This window comes from Balaenoptera ricei, chromosome 13, assembly GCF_028023285.1.
Source record: "Balaenoptera ricei isolate mBalRic1 chromosome 13, mBalRic1.hap2, whole genome shotgun sequence".
Taxonomy (NCBI): Eukaryota; Metazoa; Chordata; class Mammalia; order Artiodactyla; family Balaenopteridae; genus Balaenoptera; species Balaenoptera ricei.
The window spans coordinates 84856254-84879126 of NC_082651.1; the positions used below are offsets into that span (position 1 = coordinate 84856254).

At 47.7% G+C, this 22873-nt stretch overlaps 1 protein-coding gene across 2 annotated transcripts in view; it reads right to left on the reverse strand.

The window, feature by feature from the left end:
• Positions 1–22873, reverse strand: part of KLHL29 (kelch like family member 29) — a 311822-nt gene that overhangs the window by 225886 nt on the left and 63063 nt on the right. Inside the window, exon 2 of one of the 2 annotated variants that reach the window (XM_059893549.1) lies at positions 2752–2859. The gene's annotated coding sequence lies outside the window, so the exon portion shown is untranslated. Of the gene's footprint in view, positions 1–2751; positions 2860–22873 lie in introns of those variants that run through there. The other variant, XM_059893547.1, reaches the window with a different exon arrangement.

The window sequence follows — 22873 nt, forward strand, 5'->3', positions numbered from 1 at the left end:
AGGGGCCTGGGTAGGCAGCACTGAGACGGTCCCAGGATGAAGGCTGGGGATGCCACACAGGGGCATCCCCGGCACCGATGGGGATGGGCACTGGCCCTGCGTCACCTCTGAGCCTAGGTGTCTGTTAATGCCATTCTTGGCTCAGTCTTCAGTTCTGCACGAATCAGGTCCTCGGCTTTACCCCTCAACTCTTCAGCCCCACCCTGGCCACGGTCGCACACTGCAGTGCTGGCAACAGATTTCCCTCCTGCTGGCTGGTCCTGGTACCATGCTCTTGGTTACACAGAGGATGCTCATCAAGCCACGGACAAGCAGAGAGCAGCCCCCCATGCTCTGCATCTGAGCAGAGCCCGCTTTGTAGCAGGATAAATGGAGCCCAGTGACCTGGCCCAATTTCCACAGGAAAGTGGTAGTTCTTCCACTGGTCACCAGGGGTCAAAGCAGGCCGTGGAAGCTTCCTATCTTCTTGGGGATCTGTGGGAGTCCTGCACGTGAGGGAAACGTATAACCCAGCTCCAGGCCATATGCTATGGTGGTGCTCCCAGGAAAGGCTGTGGGTGGGTGTGCGGTGAGTATTTATTGAAAGCCTCGGCAGGCGCTGGGTGGGGTGGTGGAAGGGAGCATAGAGAGAATCAATGACTATGCTCCAGGGACTGGCCAGGAGGTAGGGAAGACCGCCATGAGCTCACAGCGAGAAGACCAGTCTGGTGGGCACGGAGATTTAAGGCCCACAAGGGGTGTATCCTCTCAGATATGCCTGGGGAGATAACCTTCAAGTCCCTCCCGATCCTAAAATACATGCTTCTCAAAGGTTGGGATGAACAAGAGCCATGTGTCACCCTGCATCAGAGGCAGGGAATAGAAGACCCCAAAATAAAGGCCATTAAACCCATTGCCCTGGGTCTCTCTACCCCCTTCACCTCAGCCACACTCACACTCACACTCTAAAACTTGAAGGCATATTCTTGGAAAGCTGACTTCTGTGAAGAGCATCTCCTGAATCTTTTCTCAGACACTGAACTCCACCTTTGCCCCCTCCAAGAGCTGAGAATGCCACGGTCACCAAATCCAAGCTTCACTGTCTAGTTTTCCAACTCCCCTCCTCGGGCCCGACAGTCACAGAAGCAAAGCATTCCCTAGTGTCCAGGATGAGCGGCCAGCTGGCCAGCCAGTCAGTGACGTCCTTAGGAGTGTGCCAACAGCCTAACAACTCTCAAGGTCAGGAGCCCATCTGTCCCCACTGGCCGCCCCTACTGGACTGCTGGGTGGCAGCAGGCTGGATGCACGCGGATGTTTCTTCTATTCCGGCAGCTGATTCAGGCCCAGCCTGGAGCCTCCTCCTGCTTCCTGCTGACAACCACGTCTGCCTGCAACTCAGGATCCCTTCTCTTTGTGCGAGGGCTCTGGGGGTGCAGCGCATCCCCAACTCCACTGTCTCTGAGTCCGAAGAGAAAGCTCTCTGACCAGCAGACAATCAGGACATGGCAGGAACCTTGTTGGTCAGCTGCTGAGACCCCTGCTGTGGAAGGAAGCTGGAGTCCAGGCTACAGGCTGGTCCCAGGCAGAGCCCCTGAGGCTCCTGGTCAGAGGGCACCAGGGCATGGTCCTGCTGAGAACGCAGCACCTGAGCTCGCCCAGCACCAGCCCTAGGAGTGATGCAGAGGTGGCTTTGGCCCATGGACTTCTAAAGGCTCAAGTGCCATCAAGACATGCTAGCCTAGGCCAGCTCAGCCTCAAGTGTCCTGAATCCCGGTGCCTACACCTCCAACTCCCACCTTCACTCCAGGCCCAGCTCGCTGATTTGTTTCATCAGACTCTGCCCTCACAAGGTTAGGCCATGTTCCCCCCAACTCTCCTGGCTGCCTGGTCTTCCTCATCTAGGTTGCAGATTCCTGAATCAAAATTTTAAGGCTAACCTCTATAAATTTAATCCAAGGAAATAATCAAATGACTATGCAAAGACATATATACAGAAATGTTTGTTATAGTATTATTTGTAAGAGTGAAATATTAAAAATACACTAGATCTCCATTATTAAGGCACTGGTTAAGTAAACTGTGTGGCTTATTATAACCATACAATATGAAGCCTTTAAAAATGCTATAGAATTGTATTTACTGACATAAAAAGGTACCTGCAACATATTGTGAAGTCAAAATAATGGATTACCAAGTAGTACATACAGTGTGACCTCATCTGTGTTCTGCATGTGTGCATGTACACTTTATGTATATGCTTAGGAAAATAGCCTGGAAAAGGACACTAAAATGGTCATTTCTTGGGATTATAATTATAAGTAATTTATATAATTTTAAGTGCTATCTTTTAAAATATTTTTACAATGAACAAATAATATATTATTATTTGTTTTAATATTAATAATATCAATAATATTTTAATGATATTTAATAATACTATTTTAATAACAAGAAAAGTTAAATTACAAAAGAAGAATTGCAGTTTTTAAGGAGCTAAGTAGTCACCTAGCTGCTGGCCACCCCCAGATCCAACCTCCTGGAGGACCAGAGCCCCAGGTGACTGAATAAGAGTGACAGCCATGCTCATGTGTTGACTCCAGAAGGGTGGGGCCCAGGTGGCTTAGCTTGGCTCTGGTTACCAGTTAATCCCATGTCTATGGTAAAAATCTCACTGACCAAAAGGGTGAGAGGACCAGCTACATTTACCTTACTTCCCCGAGGAAATCAGTGGTAGAGAAGATGCCTTTCTGATTTCCAGGTGAGCTGACCTACCTTGCACCGTCCGTCTCTGGCAAGCTCAGGATTCGTCCCCAGGATGCAAAATCCTCGATGGCCACCAACACTTAGCACAGTGTGAGCATCACCAGGAGGCCAGGCCGTCTAAAAAGAGACAGAAGAGTGGGGGTGGGGTAAGGAAAAGGTATCATCTTTTGCAAAAAGATCTCTTTGGAATTCCCCCATCTTAGATGGTCCCCACCTTAAGTGGAAGCTTGTCCCTATCTTGGATTTCCCGGTGTGGATGATCTCACACAGGCCATGCCCAAACTCTGCCCCGGCACACCAAGATAAGGGGATCCGAGTGGGCAGCAGAGGACCCCAAGGGGCAGACACTAGATCTCACCCCTCCATCCCCCAAACACAGAAAGCCCTAATCCCCATGGTAGACCCATTAACACTCAATAAGAGAGAGAATAATGGCATTTCCTTCCATCTAATCCAAACCAAGAAATTCCAGAGATGGGGAAAAATAAGAAATGTAAGTCTTCTTTAATGCTGAAAAGAGCACAGGACACAAACTCTAGAACTACAAAAGCGCATCATTACTTTTAGACAGTGGACAAGAAAACCTTGAGGAGGCAAAGGATGGGTTCCCTGCAGAGAAGGTTTTTAAAAAAATATATGGATTTACTACCTCGTAGAGAGAGGCTATCGATTATGCGGAGGCAGGGCTACCCCTAGTTCCCTCTTTCAAATATAATATATGTGAAAGCCATCTTCACGACAGGAAATGACATCCTCCACTGCAAAAAACGCATGACTGTCATTACCTGGGAATCGATATCTTTTTCTAAACTGAATATATCATTACCAATTGATTTTCCCTTTTCCTCTTAGCACTCCAGAGTCCCGGATAGCAGGGAGAAAGCTTTAATGTGATATGAAGCTTGTGGACAGGTAAATAAGTTATCGTAAACTAATTCCACCTTATGACGAGCTTCTCTCCGACGATGCAACGGGTCCTTCTCGGAGCCTCTCAACTCAAGCTTTTTCAGCTGCTGCTGACAGACACACGCGGGCCATATCAAATAGCCATTTTAAAGCTGAAGGTGGCAAAAATATTATTTTTCCCAAGGATAGCATGTTCCCTTTACGATTAAGAAATAACCTCAGTGGGGAAGCAAAGTAAGCCAAGCTCACCATTTAATTTTGACACAGAATCAAAGTCATCAGTACATTTCCTCTACCAAGCTTATGTGAAGCAGACAGCTAAATTGATCTCTTTGGCCACAAAATATTGACAGTACTGGTGATAATAAACGATCCATGTATTTCTGGGAAAGAGCCTCGGCAGATATGTGTCGGTGAAGAGAGAGGTCTAGCGGACAGTGGTCAGTCCGTTTTTAGATTCTTGAGGATCTCATTCATTTAATTACCCATTCATTCATTCATTCAATACATATTAAGGGCATCCCCGTTATGTGTCAGGCAGTGTCTAGGCACTGGGAATACAAGTGAACAAAACAGGAAAAAAAATTCCTGCCCTCATAGAGCTCATCTTCTAGTGGATGGAAACACAGAACAAACAATAACCTTAAGAAATAAGTACAGGGGCTTCCCTGGTGGCGCAGTGGTTGAGAGTCTGCCTGCTAATGCAGGGGACACGGGTTCGAGCCCTGGTCTGGGATGATCCCACATGCCGTGGAGCAACTGCGCCCGTGAGTCACAACTACTGAGCCTGCGCGTCTGGAGCCTGTGCTCCACAACAAGAGAAGCCGCGATAGTGAAGAAGAGGCCCGCGCACCGCGATGAAGAGTGGCCTCCGCTTGCCGCAACTAGAGAAAGCCCTTGCACAGAAACGAAGACCCAACACAGCCAAAAATAAATATAAAAATAAATAAATAAATAAAAGATTACTATAAAAAAAAAAGAAATAAGTACAAATTGTACAATATATTAGAAGGTTGTCAGGACTATTTATTAGAGAAGTAGAGCAGAAGATGACTGTGGGAGATTGTGGTGCAGTTTAGAGAGGGTGGTCGGGGTAATAAGCCTCACGAGAGGATGGCATTCGAGGACGCTGGAAGATGATACGGGCCTGGGCTGTGCAGGTGTCCGGGGAGAGCATTCAGGGCAGAGGGAAGAGCCAGTGCAAATGCCCCGGGGGGGGCGTGACTGTTGTGTTCCTGGATCCGCCGCTGTGGCTGGACATGGGAGACTATAGGACATTAAGCTGGAGAGGTGAGAATTCAGTTAGCGTGGGGGCCTTGCAGGCCACTGTAAAGGCTACTAACTAATTGAGAGCCCAAGACCCTGGCCAGCAAGCCTTAGAAAGAGCTCTCCCTCTCTTGAGACAAACCTCTTGGTTGCCAATGTCAGGTTATTCCACTTCCCTTTTCTGCAACCCAGATGGCTCGACTCTCCGGGTTGTGCCAGACGAATACAGCACAGTCCAGACAGGAGGGGGCTGGGTAGTGCAGGGGGGCGAGCCACCAGTGCTGTCTAAACTGTTCTGATGACAATGGCCTCATCCTTCCTCTGTGGTCCCCAGAGGCCACTTCTAGAGGAGATAACCGGAACAAAGTTCCGAACAAAAATAAACCACATGCACAGCTGAGTTCTCTGGGACTGTTCCCTAACGTGCTTATGAAAAGATCCTAACGTGAGCTGACGTGTGAGACATCACAGGCTGTGCTGGGTATCTTCTGTTCGCTCCTCCAGATCGGCTTGCCATCCGGTTCTGTGTCCTGGGAGGCTCCCCCGGTTGGCAGAGAGGGTGTCCCTCCAGCTCTGAGACCCTGCAACTTCCAGTTACGTTCAGCCAGTGCAGACACCAGCAGGAGACAAGGGATTGGGGTGGGGCTGGGTGTTTATTCCCAATTTCCTGCCTCCTTGCTTGTCTTCATGGGATGGCTGTGACTCTCTACTGAAGGTCGTGGCTCTGGTTGGTCTTGGGCTCCACACAGGCCTCTCTCTGCCTTCCAGTAACAGCTCCCTCCCCTTGCCCTGATTATGAGCCCTGGGGTATTGCCCTGTTGTGGTCTTATCCTACTGTGTCTACACCTTTGTGAATAGTCCTTTCATTTAACTCTCTTCAAATTACACATTTGAATGTGTCTGTTTCCTGTCAAGACCCTAATGAATACATTCTCAGAGGTGGTTAGAAGCAGGACTTCGGAATCAGACATCCGAATTAGAATTCTAACGTGGCCCTTAGTTTTGTGACACCGGCTAAATTATTTAATTTCTATGAACTCTTGTTTCCCATTATTAATGTATCAGAGAAACTGGTACATAATTATCATCCTCAGCAAAAGCATCAGCATGAGCATCTCACTACTGCCATCATCCACTCACAGTCCCAGGGCAAGTCACACCTCCTTCACGACATCTCTGCCCACCTCAACCAGATGCTCCTCCCTTGAGGGGTTTCTAGCTGTTCTCAGCTCATATTTGGTATTAGTTTATGTCTCAGTAATTTCATCTCTCTCCTCTTCTTGCTCTTCTTTCTCCCACCCAACCTCTACTCCTTGTATTCAAATCCTGAACATCCTGAGAACAGACATTATCTTAATATTTGAATCTCTGGCCCATAACACCCATCACATGGGGGTGTATATAGACCCTTCATTCAGTACCTTTTCTTCTTAGGAGGCCTATAAGCTATATCCATCAACCTAAACACATTCTACCCTAATGAGATGCATGGTATTTAAAGTGATTTTAAAATAAATGACTAGAAACTGATTTCTAGTAATAATTTCATTCCCATGATAACACTGTAAAACCTTAAGTTTCCAAAGATCATGGCCTGGGGAAATGAATCTCAGGAAAGAACCCGGGAAATCACAGGGAGGTAGGTGTGGTTTTCCATCCCCAGGGGAGATGAAGGTACTACCTCTGGAGCTGACCTTTGACATCTCTGGTCAAACTGACCCTTTCTCTTCCACTAATCTCATCATCAAAGGGCAGCTTCCAGGCTTAAGGAAAATAAAATTTAAAAAGCCAAAGGATGAGGGACCTTTTCTACTTTAGTTTAAAAAGTGCGGTAGGTAATAAGTCAATGCCTGTGAAATTGGTCTTAAGTCCTTCACCTTCTCAAGGCCCTTAAGAGATGCTAATTGAATTTGACAGAGCATAAAGGCCCATATGAAACCAGGACCCATGAATAGGCTGTTTGGGTTACATTAACTGCCTAAATGCTGGGAGATCCTCAGAATTAAACTCAAAGAAATTTTTGAGACCCATTCTAACTCTAAATCTACAAATAAAGATGGTTCCTGACATGAACCAAATTGATAGCCAAGAGAATAATAAACAAGGGCCCCAGGATTTTTTTTACTTCCCTATAAAAGATACCAATTTTTTGGAGAGAAACTGCCTTAAGAGAGGAAAAACCAATTAGGGAGTCTCCCGTTTGATGCAGGATCAGAGAGCAGCCCTGCCTGGGTCTTGACCATGCTACCCAATTATGATTCCAGCGCCCGGGTAGCTCACTACCCCTCAGCCAACTAGGAAACAAGGTTTCTTCCTTCCTTGGAAGGAAGAAAAAAAGCAAAGGAACTGGAGGCTGTAAACTATAGTGAGAAAACCAGCTCCCACACCCACCCTCCTGTCAGCCCAGGTGCAGAACCCTCTGGCACCCCTGGCACAGGCTTGGATGTCTGCTGTGAATGTATCCTGCAAGGGGAACTCTCATTCACATTCTCCTTCTTTTAAGAAGACAGAAAACCAGGCCATCCATTAATAATATCAACCATGGGTTCACCAAAGCTTGTAGGCATGTTGCCAACCCCAAAATAAACACTCTCTCTGAGTGTTTATCCATCAGGTTCTTGACAGTTCATGGACCAAGGGGTCCGGAAGGCACTGCTTTTAAAAGGGGAGAATTAAGATGCAAAGATGGAGCACAGCCGGTTACGAGAGCCCACCCAGCACAATGCTCAGGCTTCTTCTTTCCATTAAGGAGCCAGAATTGGCCACTGATGAGATCCATTACATATTCTCCACGATAGGGATGCACCACCTGGCAAGCTTTTCTACGGGCACGTGTTCTTCAAAGAAAGATAGGATCTGCAGAGGCCATGACTCCTGATTGAGGGAATAATAATAATATTTTCATAACGTTTGACGTTGACAAAGCCTAGTCGTTCACAGTTTCTCATTTACCCTTTCTAACAAGCTTGTGAATACTTTACAATTAGTATTCCCATTTTATAGATGAGGAAACTGAGGCTCACGGACAATGAGAATTACCTAAAGTCACATAGCAAGTGAAAGTGGGAGGGAGCTGGAAGTGGAGCTCTGGATTTGTGCCCCCATCCCACATCTCTGTTCTGGACTTCGGCCCCCTCGTTCCTGGGATCCCAATCAGTGAGGAGCTTAGAGCTGTTCTGTGTTTTCTCTGCAGTCACCACCCTGGGCTGAATAAAAGCACAGGTGTCGGTGGACGTCCGCATTCCAGTCAGGTCCTGGTGAGCCCAAACTAACCCTACAACCCGACTGGCTGTCCTCCCCACCACCATTGCCCACCTCTCGGCAGCTCCCAGACGCCCCGGAGGTGGTCAGGTTCCCAAGTGACCCCCTGACCCTGAGCAGAGCCTCTCACAGCAGAGAAGCCCAGACGGCCCCAGCCCCTACCGCAGACCTCTGTCGGCAGGACCGCAGCTCACCCAGGTTCTTCGTTACTGTTAACTCGGTGCTTCCCCACACTGTTTTCATCATCACCCCCCACCCCAAGAGAAAAATTACGTGAAATTCTTTCCAACGAGAGAAATTCAATTCTAAGGAGTAGGATTCTGATGGGCAGGGTGGAGCTTTGGTGGATCAAAACCACTGCACTGAGGTTTGCTTGCAGCTTCCCTGCTCCACCAATCCATGCCACCCCCGCCTGACTGAGACTGCGTGCGTTCGGGGCTGACCTTCCTCCACAGCTGCTACTGCCGGACCCTCATCTCGGGGCCCTGCACTGCCGCCTCCCACGGCACTGCTCAGAACAGTTCTCTCCACTCTCCGCTATGGCTGCCTGGGGCGAGGCCTCCCCATCTCTCACCTGGCTCACAGCTCTGCTACTGCTAAGGGGTGGTGCTCAACCCCAGAATGGGTCAGATCACTCCCTGGCCAGAGTCCCTCCATGGCAGGGGCCCCAAGAACCAGGCCAGTCTGGACTCTTCCCAGTGTCCTGCCATGTCCAGCTTCCTGCCCCGGACAGCCCCAGCTCTCCTCCACTTCTGTGACCAGACACACACCTGCTCTTGCTTCCTGGACCTCCTCCCCCTGCCTTCACCCCTTCTCCTCCTGAAAACTCCTCTCCAGAAGTTTTTCTGCACTCTCCGGAGTACAGACACTCCTGGGCGAATCCCTGGAGAATATCGAGATAAGGACACAGTGTCACCAAAGAAGGCTTCGCAGTGGCCTATCTCCTGGTTCCGCTCGGCTGGCTTGGGCGAGGAGAATGGGGAGATAAGGACGACGGGGTGCCCGTGGCCTGACTGGATCCTAAGTTTTGCCACGACAGGGCTCTACCAGAAACCTAGGCTGAAAGGTTTCAGAAAAAAAAGGTGGCAAATCAGCTCCCCCGACACAAACTCTTTTCTTGTTGCAAGGCAGACCCACTTCAATTAACTAGGAATCCACCAACTCAGTCCCACCACTCAGAGCCCGCCACAAATTTATAGAGGCTTTCCTGTCACCAGATCCAGAACTGGGAAGACCTTGCATTTCCTGAGGGCCGCAGGCTGGAGAGAAGGGCAGAGGCTCCAGCAAATCTGTTACACCCACTCGCCCATGGCGGCAGGAAGATGTGGGCAGGGCGTGCAGCACCTGGCACGTAGTAGATGCTCAGTAAGGCTCTGCTGAAGGAAGGAAACCGCCTCCAAGACTCAACTCACTTTCTACAATTTTGCTTCGAACATTTGGACATTCACACCACAGCCGCATGATTGGAATACAAACCAGTTTAAAAAAAAAAAAAATCAGACATTGCTTCCAGATTTCGCTCTTATAAACAGGCCTGCATCCTCCCTTTAAATTGTAATAATTCCTTCCCAGATGTTGCTTCTCCTTCAGACCCGTAAATTTAAGCTTTTCATGATGATGCTTCACATTTGCCTGGTGCCATGGGCTCTTTGTGGAGTGTTTCTGCATCTTCTTTCCCTCATTAGACAGCCACGCGGACCCCAGAAGAGGCAGGACAGGGGCCGGCATCCCTAATTCACTGACAGGAAGGCCAGCTGCTGAGGCTGCGGAGCTGGATTGCGGTGGGTGTGGGTGTCGCTCTCCTTCCTGGTGCTGAGAGCCATGGTACCTTCCTCTCCAGCACCGTCTAGGCGGCCATGTGGGTGGGGCAACAGTGGAGTCTCCACCCCCAAGACCATGCTGCCCACTTAAAACTCTGACTCAGATGTGAACAAGTCTCTTCCCTTGGTTCTCCCTGCACTCCTGGGGCCAGGCTATAACATTTGGATAAGACTTATCTAGAGTCTTGGGGAATAAAACAGAACAATACGCCAGGAGGGGTGAGAGCAGTGGAAAGAGGAAGTAGAACGTGGCCTGATAAGCTGGCGCCCCAGCTGTTCTCCAGGAGGTTCCATCCTGGCTCCATGGGGCAGCCCCCATCTTAGCATTGAGCACACTGGAATTCACAGCCAGGAAAGAGCCCACCTCAAGTCTGGACCCACAAATAGAGCCCAGAGAGACTAGGACTTCCCTCTTCCCTCCCACCTTCCCTGTTCCAATTTCTTCTCTGAGGCTGTCCCTTTCCTGGTGACAGACCCTGGGGCTGTTTGCCTCGATTCTTCAGGGGAGCCTTTGACCTGTGTCCCAGGCACTCAGGTAGCTACCACATCGGTCCTCTAGGGGGCCCACAGCTGTACATGTCAGGGGGTGGGAGACAGCCGTGGGGACAGGAGAGACAACTACCAAACAAGTTCATGGATTCAGCATCTGCTCACTGCCAGGGTCTGGACCGAGCCAGGTCTGGCCGATACCTCAGCTGCCAGGGCTCAGGGTTGCTCGGCATCCCATGCCCCTTTGGTCCTTGGCCTCTTGACAGCTTTAGAGAGAAGTGATGGGGAAAATGTGGCTTCACAGAGTAAAACAAGGTGGGCTTTTAGACTTGGTGGGTTTTTGGTCTCCCCATGGAGTTGCACAGAGGTTTGGGAACCCCTTCTCCCAAGTCTGAACCTTGCAGCCTCGCTCCATGGCACAATCAGAGCTTCACCTTGGATTTTCATCTTAGTCCCTGACACACCTGGTTCAGGGGTTGGTTCAGCCTGGGTGGTGGTCAAGAGCATGGAAGATTGATAATCTTAGAGACCTGGGTCTAAATCTCTAAGTTTAATGGCAGACCCTCCATGCCACTCCCACCCCCTGCCTCAGTCTCCTCCTCTGTACAATGGGGATGATATTTCTGAACATCCATGTTTGTTCTGAGAGTTAAATGTTTGGGTGTAAGAAAGGCACTTGGCATAGCCCATGGCACATATCAACTGGTGGCTATAACATTATTATCGCCTGCCAACTGAAGCACAGAATAGGTATCCCTGAAGTACCTACAGCGCCATGGGGAAGGTGAGGGCCTTCTTTCCCACCACCTCTCCACAGAAGTGAGCACACAGAGGACAAATGAATGGGGAGGGATCTTCCTTGGGAGCTAGTTGACCAATGGGCTGACCGTGTGTGTAGTTGTCCTGGGTCTATCCGACACTGGTCAGTTACCACTTCCTGCTCCCTGCAGCTAATCTCCCTGAATTTCCTTTAAGAGGACACTTTCAGCCTTTAACAGCCCCTCCCCTCCTCCTCCCCAGCAACTGCTAAACTCCAGGCCTGAGGGCAGATGTTTTCACAGCTTCTACCCCTCTCCTCTGAATCCAAGCCATAGGGCCAGCGGCTGAAAACCCCTTCCCAGCCCCAAGTGGGTCTGAGAGGCATTACTTCCTCACCCAGTAGAAAACTATTTTATTTGAATAGATCTGAGGCTGTTTCTCAGAGAGAAAAAAAAATTGTGAAAGAAAAGTCTTTGGAGATTACATTACTTTTTTACCCAGATATGATGAGTTATCCATTTAAAAATAAACCACAGACAGGCAAGTTTCTCCGTACCCAGGCAGAAAGCAGTCATTACCAGGAATTTCTGTAAGTTCTCTGCTTTTCTTGGCCAATATAGAAACAGCCTAGGAACTGAAAATAGAATTAGAAGCTAATTCTGTTTTCCTGGTCTCTACCAAAGTGTGCAGGCAAGTGGCTTGATCACACCAGAGCTTCACGTTCCATCTGAAAAAACATGGAACCACGGCTCACCAACCTCACGGCAATTCTGCAACTAACCCAGCACCCGAGGAGTCCGGCCAGAGCCCACAGCAGTCAATACGACTGCACCAGATCACTGGGCCACAGCCTGGCATGGCTTGATGTCCAGATACGGGCAGGAAACCAAAGGCAAGACCAGTGAGTGACAAGCTCAAGGTCACACAGCTGATTAGCAGGAGAGCTGGGACCACAAAGCTGGCTTCCAAACTCTCTGGCCGCTGCCCTTTCTCACCCACTCATCTCTCTACAGTTTAACTGTAACTGAAGATTCCAGGAAAGTCCCCTAGAAAGGTTAAGCAACTTACCCCAACCCAGTTTTCCTTCCTGCAGAAAGTCCCCCTGTCTTCACTCTCCTTTCCAGTGAGCAGTAAATCAAATATTCCCTGCTGCATTACTTTTCAGGCTCGATGTTTCTAAATCCAAAGACATCTATAAATAATACATACTCATTTATATGTACATTTAAAAGATTAAAAAAAAGCCATAACGAAGATACCTGTAGATTCTCCTGAATACTAATGGGCTACTTAAAACACAGTGGAAGCAAATGGCTAATGAACACAGGTACCCTCATACATGAACTTCCCTCCACTCCACCTCGGGCCCATACCCAGTGGGGGAGCCTCTGTTCTGAACCCACTCATTCACTGCTTCTCTCCCACGGTCACATTTAGCCATCTGCTGCTTCTTTTATATGTGGGACTGTGTATTTCTTTTTTTTTCCTCTTCAGTTTTATATGAAACATTTAGCAATGAAGTAGCAAATAAAAATACTACATATCATCTAGAATTCATATAAAATTGTGGTTGGCTTTAACGCATCTAATGGTTGATAAAAAGAAACACATAGATGTTTCTTAACGGCTTGTTTATATTTTATTACACATTACACACATCTTACTCCATTGAGAAAATTTAGAACTTGATGTGGTTCTCTCTGTCACAAGCAGGCACAGCAAAGATTACCACATCTAGAGAACATTTTTCCCTTGGAACACAAGGTACTTGCCTTGCAATTACCCCAGCAGACAGAAATGGCGCAAACAATCCAATAGCACTCACATCAATCTCTGGAAGGAGGGGTTTCTGTACTTGTTTTTCCCCCACAGTGTTGTCTGGCTACCCCATCCTCCACCCTGCTGGGCAGCTCTGCTCTTCACTCCAAACTGAGGCTGTGGCTGGAGGACCATCATCTCTCAGACAGACGTGCAGGTCAGCTAGGCGCTGGCAAAGTTGGTGTCTGCTCCATCACACACCCACGTGCAGAAACAGGGGAGGTCCCAAGGCTGTAGACAGCAAGGGCTAAGTTAACTCTGCTGGTGGAACTGAAGGTGGTCAGAGGAAGCAGAGCTCCTGGGTGCAGGAAGCTCCATGCCAGGCCCTAATCTAGGTCCCGGAGGATGAGCACATCTGAAAGATCAACCTGAAGACGTTCAGAGGACAGGCATCTTAGTTTGAGTTGCCCTCCAAAGTGGCCCCTGAAACACTGATTTGGATGTAAGTGGGGTTTTTTGTTTTGTTTTTTTTAAAAGAGTAGACCCAAGGAAGCACCATGAGGAAGCAGGGATGTGAGAAAGGAGACAGGGAAAAGTCAGTTGAGGAAGCATTAACCAGTGGGTTCCCGCTTGGGCAACTGGGGGCTTATTCCTACTGGGGATGCTCTGAGAGGCTGGGTAGAGCATATCTTAAAGTTGTCCCACCAAGAGATGAGGAAGGAAGCTGGGGTATTGATTCATTACCTCCCACCTCTCACTGGCTGACAAGTGCTTTGGGGTATCAATCCCTCCAGCACTTCCAGCCTGCCCCATGAATGGGCCGGGCACTCCCACACAGAGAAAGGCAGGAAGCGAGAACTGTCAGCTGTCGATCCCCAGGCTGGGGAATGGGCGTGGCATCAACAACCTCTGATAGCGCGGGTAAACTGGAGCGCTCATCAGCTCCTGCGTACTTCCGGGGACTGCAGCCTCAGCACCTGTTCAGGTGCCTTGGTCTCTGGGACCCTCCCCTTCTGAGTGAGAGGGAGACACACACTGCTTGCCACAGCAGAGGACCTTGAGGTTGCTCATCCCCACATTCCATGCTGTGTCACATGTGTTCGTAATGGGATCATCTGCTATCTGTCAGCCATGGAGCAACCACGTATGAAAAATAACATTGGGGAGCAAATTAAGTGATCTGTCTGCAAGCAGCCTGTTTAGATGAGGAACGGTTGCCATTGACAAATCTATTAAAATTATACATAAATTTCTAAGAGCACACAGATTCATTCCCTGAGGACACCGATTATGGGCATTTAAAATAAAACCCGGATTAAATCATCTTGTCTCACTTGAATGGGGTAAAAACAATTAAGAGAAGAGGGAGAAATAAATTATATCCATCACCTTCCTGACCAAAAAAAAAGTTCAGAGTTTTCGTTTGTCAGCATGATGATGCCTTAAAACTCTAAGACTTCTGTGTGCTGCCAGGTTAAAGGACAGAGGGATCCAAAGAGGCCTTTGGCTGCTCTCCAAGTCGGAAGGGAGAGCTGGGGGGCCAGGTGTGCCTCTCTTGGGAAGCAGAACCCACCCAGACGAGGATTGAGGCAAGTGGTTTATCTGGAGAGTGATGCCAGAAAGCTCAGGCAGGTGAGTGGGGAGGTGAGACCGGTAAGTGAAGGAAGCCGACAGAGATTGCCCTAATATGCAGTTCTCCACTGTGGGCACCTGGGCCAATGTCCCTGGGGGCCTCTGGGGGACAGAGAGGGACGTGTCTCAGTGTTGTCCCACCTGAGACGTGAGGAAGCTGCAGTATCTGTCGCCAATTCCCATTTCTCATCGGCTGAGAGCTCCTGTCAGTGAATTAACTCGTAGGCACTTCAGGTCTGTCCCTAGAGTCCAGCAAAGGCTCAGGGGTTACCGGGCTGGGGAGGACTCCAGGAAAATGAGCCTTCAACATGTGCAAACATACTGTGCTGGAAACTCATAACCTCTGATTACTTGGATGGAATTCAATTTGCCACTTTCAAAAGTCTAACAAAAACAGACCCCCTCCCATCCCCATGTAATCACTGAATAATATTATAATCATTCTGCATGGAAATTGCATTCTTTCCCTGATGTAAGCATAGGCTTTGAACCTCTCAGGGCTTCACCCACTACATTATTTTTCAGAGTATGAAGTAGCAGGTTCCAATTATCTGAAAAAAATGTGGAACAGTCACAGCACAATACATAGTATGATCCAGATAGAATACACATTCTCCAGGACAGGCACCTTGATTAGTGCCTGTGACTGTTAAACACATTTCAGGTAATACAGTGATAATGGACATTAATAGTAGCAATAGTGCTGAAGTGCTAGAATATAATGATTTCTGATTATATTACTATTTCCTTTTGTGGAGCACAGCGCATATTTCCAAACGACTCTATGCTCATTAAAGTACACAAAAGCCCAGCGACAGGTCGGCAGAAAGGTGGCCAGAAGGGGCTTGCAGTTATGTACTGGTGTTTGGGAAAGATGGCGGCCCGAGTTCTTGGTGGGGCAGCAGAGCCAGCACCATTTTCTGTGATCTGGATCCATCAGACATGTCTGCCTACGTTGACAGACATCAACTACTGAACAGCCAGCAAAGAAACGCTCCTATGTGCAATGTCATAAGCTGATGGGTGTTAAAGGAGAATTTGATAAATTGTAATTTTTTGTCTATGCCCAAATATATGACCTTCTTTCCCCTGCATCTCCTGTTATCCCTCAGAAAAAAGGGTGTTCCATAATGGAAAAGAATATAAAAAAGAATGTATATATATGTGCAGTCACTTTGCTGTACAGCAGAAATTAATACAACATTGTAAATCAACTACACTACAATAAAAAGGGTGTTGCCTTAAATTCAATATATCCAATATCCAATTTGATGGATTCTACATCAATAAAAAGTCTCGTTTTATAGTGCACTCTCCCACCTGATTTAGTTAACACAGATGCAGTAATTACTCTTGGGATTATGACTTCATTATTTCAGTGTTTGGATGTCATTGTAAACAAGACTTTTAAAAGTCACTTTAAAAAGAAACCCAACAATGGTTAATTGCTGCAAGAGATCATGAATAGCCACCTATAAGGCAAGTGAAAAACAAAACAAAACATAACTGCCTCAATTTATGGGAATTGGGACCTGTGGCTTGGGATACAATTTTAAAGGAAGACATAATCCATGGATTCAAAAAGTGCTGTCTCTGCTGTCTCTTGAAAACGTGGATGCAAGTGAGGCTCACAAGCTCTGGAAAACTGTCAGAGGACTCAGAAAGCTGCTCTAGGGATAAAAAAATACACTGGGAACAAAACACACCCTGGAGTTGAAACTGCACCTGACAGGTTTGGATAGAGACTCATGAAATATAAGTGAGAAAAAGCACTATTTAAAAATTGACGGTTTAGATATTTTGTAATTTTAAAGATGTGTAACTAAAGTAATTAATTACATATTTTAAGTAAACAGTTTGTTGTTTCATTTATACTGTATTCCAAAAATATTCATATATTCACATATTGGCTAAAAAATTTTCCAGAGCCCTTTTATTTGGGAACGTGGGCAGCTGCCTTATATTTGGGTGTAAAGTTAGTTTTCTTAGCACTGTAGGCGTACAGTTGCTGTCCTGGCAAAGGCTAAATTTAATCTACAAATCAAACCCACTTAGGGACATGAGACGGTCTTTCTTTAGTGCAACAGTCCCTTCATTGGGCAGATGGGAAAACTGAAGCCCAGAGAATTTTCTGTCCTATCACAGAATCCTTAAAGGAAGAAGTAAAATGAGAAGAAAATCTGAAAATAAGAACATGACTTTTAAAAAATTGCACTGTAGTTGATTTACAATATTGTGTTAGTTTCAGGTGTACAGCAAAGTGATTCAGTTTTATATATATATATATATATATATTTCAGATTTTTCATTATAGGTTATTACAAGATATTGAATATACTTCCCTGTGCTCTACAGTAAATCTTTGTTGCTTATCTGTTTTATATATAATAGTGTATATCTGTTAATTCCATACTCCTAATTTATCCCTCTTCCCCCTCCCCTTTGGTACAGTAACAGTTTGTTTTCTATGTCTATGAATCTGTTTCTGTTTTGTAAACAGCATTTTTTTATTTGTAGTAATTTTTAGATTCCACATATAAGTGATACTACATAACATTTGTCTTTCTCTGTCTGACTTACTTTACTCAGTATGATACTCTTAGGTATGAAAATCTCTAGGTCCATCCATGTTGTTGCAAATGGCAATATTTCATTCTCTTTAATGGCTGAGTAGTATTCCATTATATATATATACACCGCATCTTCTTTATCCATTCATCTGTCGATGGACACTTAGGTTGCTTCCATGTCCTGGCTATTGTAAATAGAGCTGCTATGAACACTGGGGTGCATGTATCTTTTCGAATTAGAGTTTTTGTCTTTTCCAGATACGTGTCCAGGAGTGGGACTGCTGGATCATATGGTAGTTCTATTTTTAGTTTTTAAGGAACCTCCATACTGTTTCCCATAGTGACTGCACCAATTTACATTCCCACCATCAGTGCAAGAGGAGAACATGGCTTCTTGCACGGACACCCCATGTGACAGCAGCTGGGCCTGGGCTCTGCATCTATCAGGTGGGGATACTTTGGGGCTGTGAACTCACTGGTCATAAGCCAACCTCAAAGAATCCCCTGGTAGCGGGTTATTTACTGCACTGACACCTGCCTTCTCTTCTGGAGGGTATTCCTTCTGGATCCCAGACCAGTTTGCATTTCCTCTGCCCTGCCAGAATGTTGCCACTGCTTTAAAAAAATGAAGTCACATTTATTTAAAAGCATATGTAAATATGAAAACGCATCTCCAGTCTTCTTTCTAAATGGGAGGAGCCCTGCTAAAATGTGCCAGGCGGGAGTCCTCTGGTCCCACCTCTGTCCACACCCTTGACTCCCCTGAGCAGCAAAATCCTCTCCTCCCCTCTGTCTGGGGTGCAGTCCCTTCCACCTGCAAGCCCAGCCTCCAGCTTTCTGTCTGTCAGTCATGGGCCAGGGGCTGTCACACTCGACCATCCTTCCTCATTGGAGGAGGAGCCACTGTAATTAAAACCCAGAAAAGCAGGATCTGTGCTGGCTAATGATGTAGCTTTGGGCCCTGAGACCTACTTTAAATTTTATTAGTCATGCAAATCCACCTACCCCCCACACCCAGCAAAAATAGAGGAGAAAAGGTGCATTTGATAGTGAGGTGGGGTGCCCTGATAGGGGAGTTCCATGAGGTTACTGGGGTCCACTTAATAGTCTCAAGCAGTAAAGAGCGAATTTGATTTCCCAGAAGCATGTGTTTCTCTTTCCATGGGGGCATTTCAGCTATAAAGTCTCTGAAAAATTAACAGCTACATGAGAACTCCTAATCAGGAAGAATTAAACTGGCTATCTTAAGGCCACACTTTTCAAAGCTGCAGGCATGGAATTTTTGGAGCAGCTGCAGGGAGAGCTGGAACATATGAATTATGAATTGACACCCTGTGGACTCTGCAGTCTGGTTCCAGAGCCCAGACCCAACTTGGGAGACTGGAAGAACCACAGGCTATCTCACGCTTGTGCACGAGCCCAGTGTCAGTCAAGGGCTGGCTCCCCCATTCACAAGCTTCTTGACCCCTCTGCCTCAGTCTCCTAAGCTGTATAATGGGAAGAAGAGCACTTCCGCATAGGGCTGCCAGGAGATTAAATGAGGTAATTCAAGAAAGTACTCAGAAACCTACTGATACACAGTAGGCTCTTAATAAATGTTAACGGTTATTGTTTGCTCTTGTCTGCCACCAGAATGATCTACCTAAGACATAAATCTGGTTTCCTCTCATTGGAAACCCTTTAGTGGCTTCCCACTGAATAGACAAAATCCAAAATACTTGGTATCAGTGGCCTCAGCCCTACTCTAGCGACTTCAGCCTTACTGGCCATGGGACCCCCACCCTGCACTACTGGAAGCTTCTGAGCGGGCATCTTGCCCCCTCATTTCTGTCCCTCATCTCCTGCCTGGCCAGCTCCACAGTGGTGCCTAAGTGGTCAACCTCTGAGCTCCTGCAGTTACCATTTACTGAGGCACTTTTCACTCTATTCACGTTTTGGACCGATACTCTTTGTTGGGGGGCTGCAGGATGTTTACCAGCATCCCTGGGCTCCACCCACTAGATGCCAGTAGCATCCCTAGTTTCCCCCTCACACCCCCTGCCCCCAAGTTATGACAACAAAATATGTCTCCAGACATTGCCTGGTGTCCCCCAGGAAAGGGAAGGGGATAAAATTACCCCTGGTTGGTAACCACTGCACTAAACTATAAGTCCCTTCAGCACATAGGCTATAACTTATTCATTTCTCTATCAGTGGGACCTAGTCCAGTACTTGACAAACAGTAAGTGCTCAGTAAATGCCCGTTGAAAAGGAAAGAAGGAAGTAAAATGAATTCAGTGCTCGTAACATAGTAAATATCTCTGCCAAGGATGAGATAAGCATGTTGGATCAAATAATGAATAAATGAATGAGATAGATACAAGTTTGGTAAGTGACTATATACACAGAAGACGTGTTGAACAAATAAGTCCCTCTCATCGTTTAACATCTTATAGAAAAATTTCAGTTCCCCCCACTCCCATCCCCTTCCGGCTTCCCCTCTACCTGTCCTACTCAGCTCCTCTGCATCCCAGCAAAACTTCTTCATGGGTTGCCTGGGTCTCCTGTCTACTAACTCACCTCCCATTCCTTCCTCAGCTCACTCCTCAGCCCGTCACTCCACCTCAAGTTCTCTTGCTAAGGTCACCAACGATATACTCGTGGGTAAATCCAATGGAAGGTTTCCATTCTTCATCCTGTTGGCCATCCCAGAAGCCTTCCACACTGATGATTGTTCCTTGAAAACAGGTATGGTAATCATGATGTAAACAACTGGCATGGCATGGGCACACACTTCCTTCCCAATCTCGTACTTTTTTCCCTACTCCCTTGGTTGCTATTTCAGTCTATTTTGCAGGAACACTCCTCTCTCTCTGGCTATTAAATATCAGAGTTCCTTGAGGATTTTCTCTAATCTCTCATCCCTTTGCTTTACTCTCTTCTCTTGCCCCAGTTTATCTAATCCATGCTCAGGGTGTAGATTACCCTCCATATGCTGATGATTCCCTAAAACATATGATCTCCAGCCCCTACCTTTCCTCTGAGCTCCAGATCTGTACATCTCACCTGCGTATCCAACATCTCTAATTTGATGTCTCAATGGCAACTCAACCTGCCCCTTCCTCTGACCCAAACAAAACAAAGCATGAGGGACTTTCCCAGTGCTCTGGTCTCAGTAGACAGACAGCATCGCTAACCATCCAACTGTGCAAACCTGACACCTAGGAGCCTCTCCCTCCATCCCCACACCATCAACGCCCCTTCTGAAATCTTTATCTTCATCTACTTCTCTTTACCCCCATTGCCACTTCTCTCTCTCGCAATGGTCCTTTCACTCGGTTCCCCTGAATCTTCACTTGCTTTTCTCTGATCTGTTCTCACGTTGCAGCCAAAGAGGTTTTTTCTCAAAATGCAAATCTGATCCTGTTCCTCCCCCGCTTTGAGCCTCCCCCCAAGGCTGTGCATGGACTGATTACTACTTCCCATCCTGCCTCATCTTACTCCTCCTCTCTGTCCTCTTCTACACTCCTCCACACTGGCCTTTTTTCAGTTTCCAGAATGTTCCATACTCCTGTCACAGGGCCTTTCCATGCAGTGTTTCCTCTCTCTCTTCACCTGGTTAATGCTGATTCAGAGCCCAACTCAGGCATCAACTCTTGAGGGAAGCCTGACTTGACCTGAGACTATATCACACCCCCATTTACAGAGCTATGAGAGGTTCTCTCTCCTTCAAGCGCCCGTGTTCTAATTACAATTTATGTTTGCGATTATATGATTAATTCCTGTCTTCCTTGTCTAGAGTGTAAGCTCCATGCAGAGAGACCATGACTACTTTTGTTTAACTCTGTGTCCAGTCCTGGTGTGTGTGGGGGGGCAGCTAACTGTGACCTCTGGGCCAAATGTAGCCCAATGCCTGTCAATAAAGTTTTACTGGAACAAAGCTACACCCATGGGCTTACGTATTGCTTACGGTTGCTTTTGCCTTACAAGAGTTGGGTAGCGGCAACAGAGACAACATGGCCCTCAAAGCCTAAAATATTTACTCTACAGGAAAAGTCTGCCATCCCCCGCTCTAGGCTGGAGCGCTAGCGCCTAGCAGAAAGCAGACGTTCAATACAAATTCACCAAATGAAGAGTAAACAGGCAAGGAACAAATAAGTTTCTAATAGATGCCTTGTTATCTGCTGAGTGACTGAAATAAGCCCTCTCTAGGGCAATGCTGGCCACTGCAGGCCTGCATTAGAATAATGGGGGCAATTATTAATGAGCTGACCACCCCTCTTTTCCCCAGGGGTGGGGATCCTTGAATTTTCTTTGGATTCTGAGCCGAATGGTCACCACAGGCAAGGAGGGGGCCATTCATCTGACTATGGGGCCCTTGTTTCCGGTGCTTCAGAGACAGGGGAACTCTTACTGGCTCCCCCATGCCCGCTGGATCCTGTCAAAATCCTGTGACAGCCCTAAAGGAAGAAGAGGGGAGCCACCCTACCTCAGGGACACTGGGGGGACTCCATGGGTCCAAAGAAGTCTCAACCACACAGTGGGGGTCCCGGGCGGGGAAGGAGCCCAGAACACAGCAAAACCCCTAAAGGGACAGACCCAAGGACAGAACTAGTAACCCCTGGCTGTCCCTCCCTCCTGTTTGCCAAACCTGCAGGAGCCTGCAGCTCAATGCAACCACCACCCAGAGTAAAAGATTGCCTTCACTGCCCCAGCCCCCAAAGACCTCGCCATTCCTTGTTCAGAGCTCATTCTGAGTTCAGCCTTTTGTCAAACATCGTCCTATAATGGTCGCTGTATCCCTTTCTCTCTACCCTGCACTATCGCAGAGCAGGGCCTGCTTTACCCTCCTCCTGCCTCTGTCACCACCCCTTCCAGCTCCAACCCCTGGATCAGGAAGGCACAGCGCAAAGCACACAGGTGGGTCTCAGCAAACACCTGGGAAAGGCCAACAGGCCTCAGAACACGCTGGATCCCAGCTGCACTGCCCCCGACGCCTGAGATGCTGATGGCCACCACTCAGCTCCCTTCCGCCCAGGCGCACTTCTTCTGTGGCGAGTGTGACCTGCAGTGACCTTGCCTCCCGCCTCCCTGCGTCCAGTGCTGGCTAAGCTGGGCCCTGTTAGCACATTTCAAACCAGCCTGGGTACATCCAGCGGCCAGCCCTGGAGGTTCCTGGACTACCATGCAGGCTTTTTCTGGAGCTGCCATCCTGGTGGGGGAAGACTCCAGAATTTTAATACTCATAAATAAGTTGTAGAAAATTCCCAAAGCAGTGATAAAGCCGCATCCAGGCTGAAGCGTTAAATGTGGCAGGAACAGAAAACGCAATGTGAACATTACATCCAAGCACAAATAGCCAGAAACCCGCAGAGCTGGCGTGGGAGAATGTTTCCGGCTCTTCCCTCGTGGGTGCTAGACGCAGGCACCACGTGGCTTTACGAGAGAAAGAGTCTCAGATTTAGTGCTCAGACGTTTTGTTAAGATCCGTGGAAAAGAGAAGGAACACTCCTGCACAAAGCCCCAGTCACTGCTCCAAGGATTCTAGAACGCCCTCCTACCTGCATCTTCCTGGGTCCCTGGCACGGCCCTAGGAGCACTGGGCCACCAGGGGGACCCTGCTGGGGGTCCCGCAGAGGCGGCTCCCCCTCAGCCCTGCCCCTGTCCCTGCCCCACTGCGTCAAGAGCCTG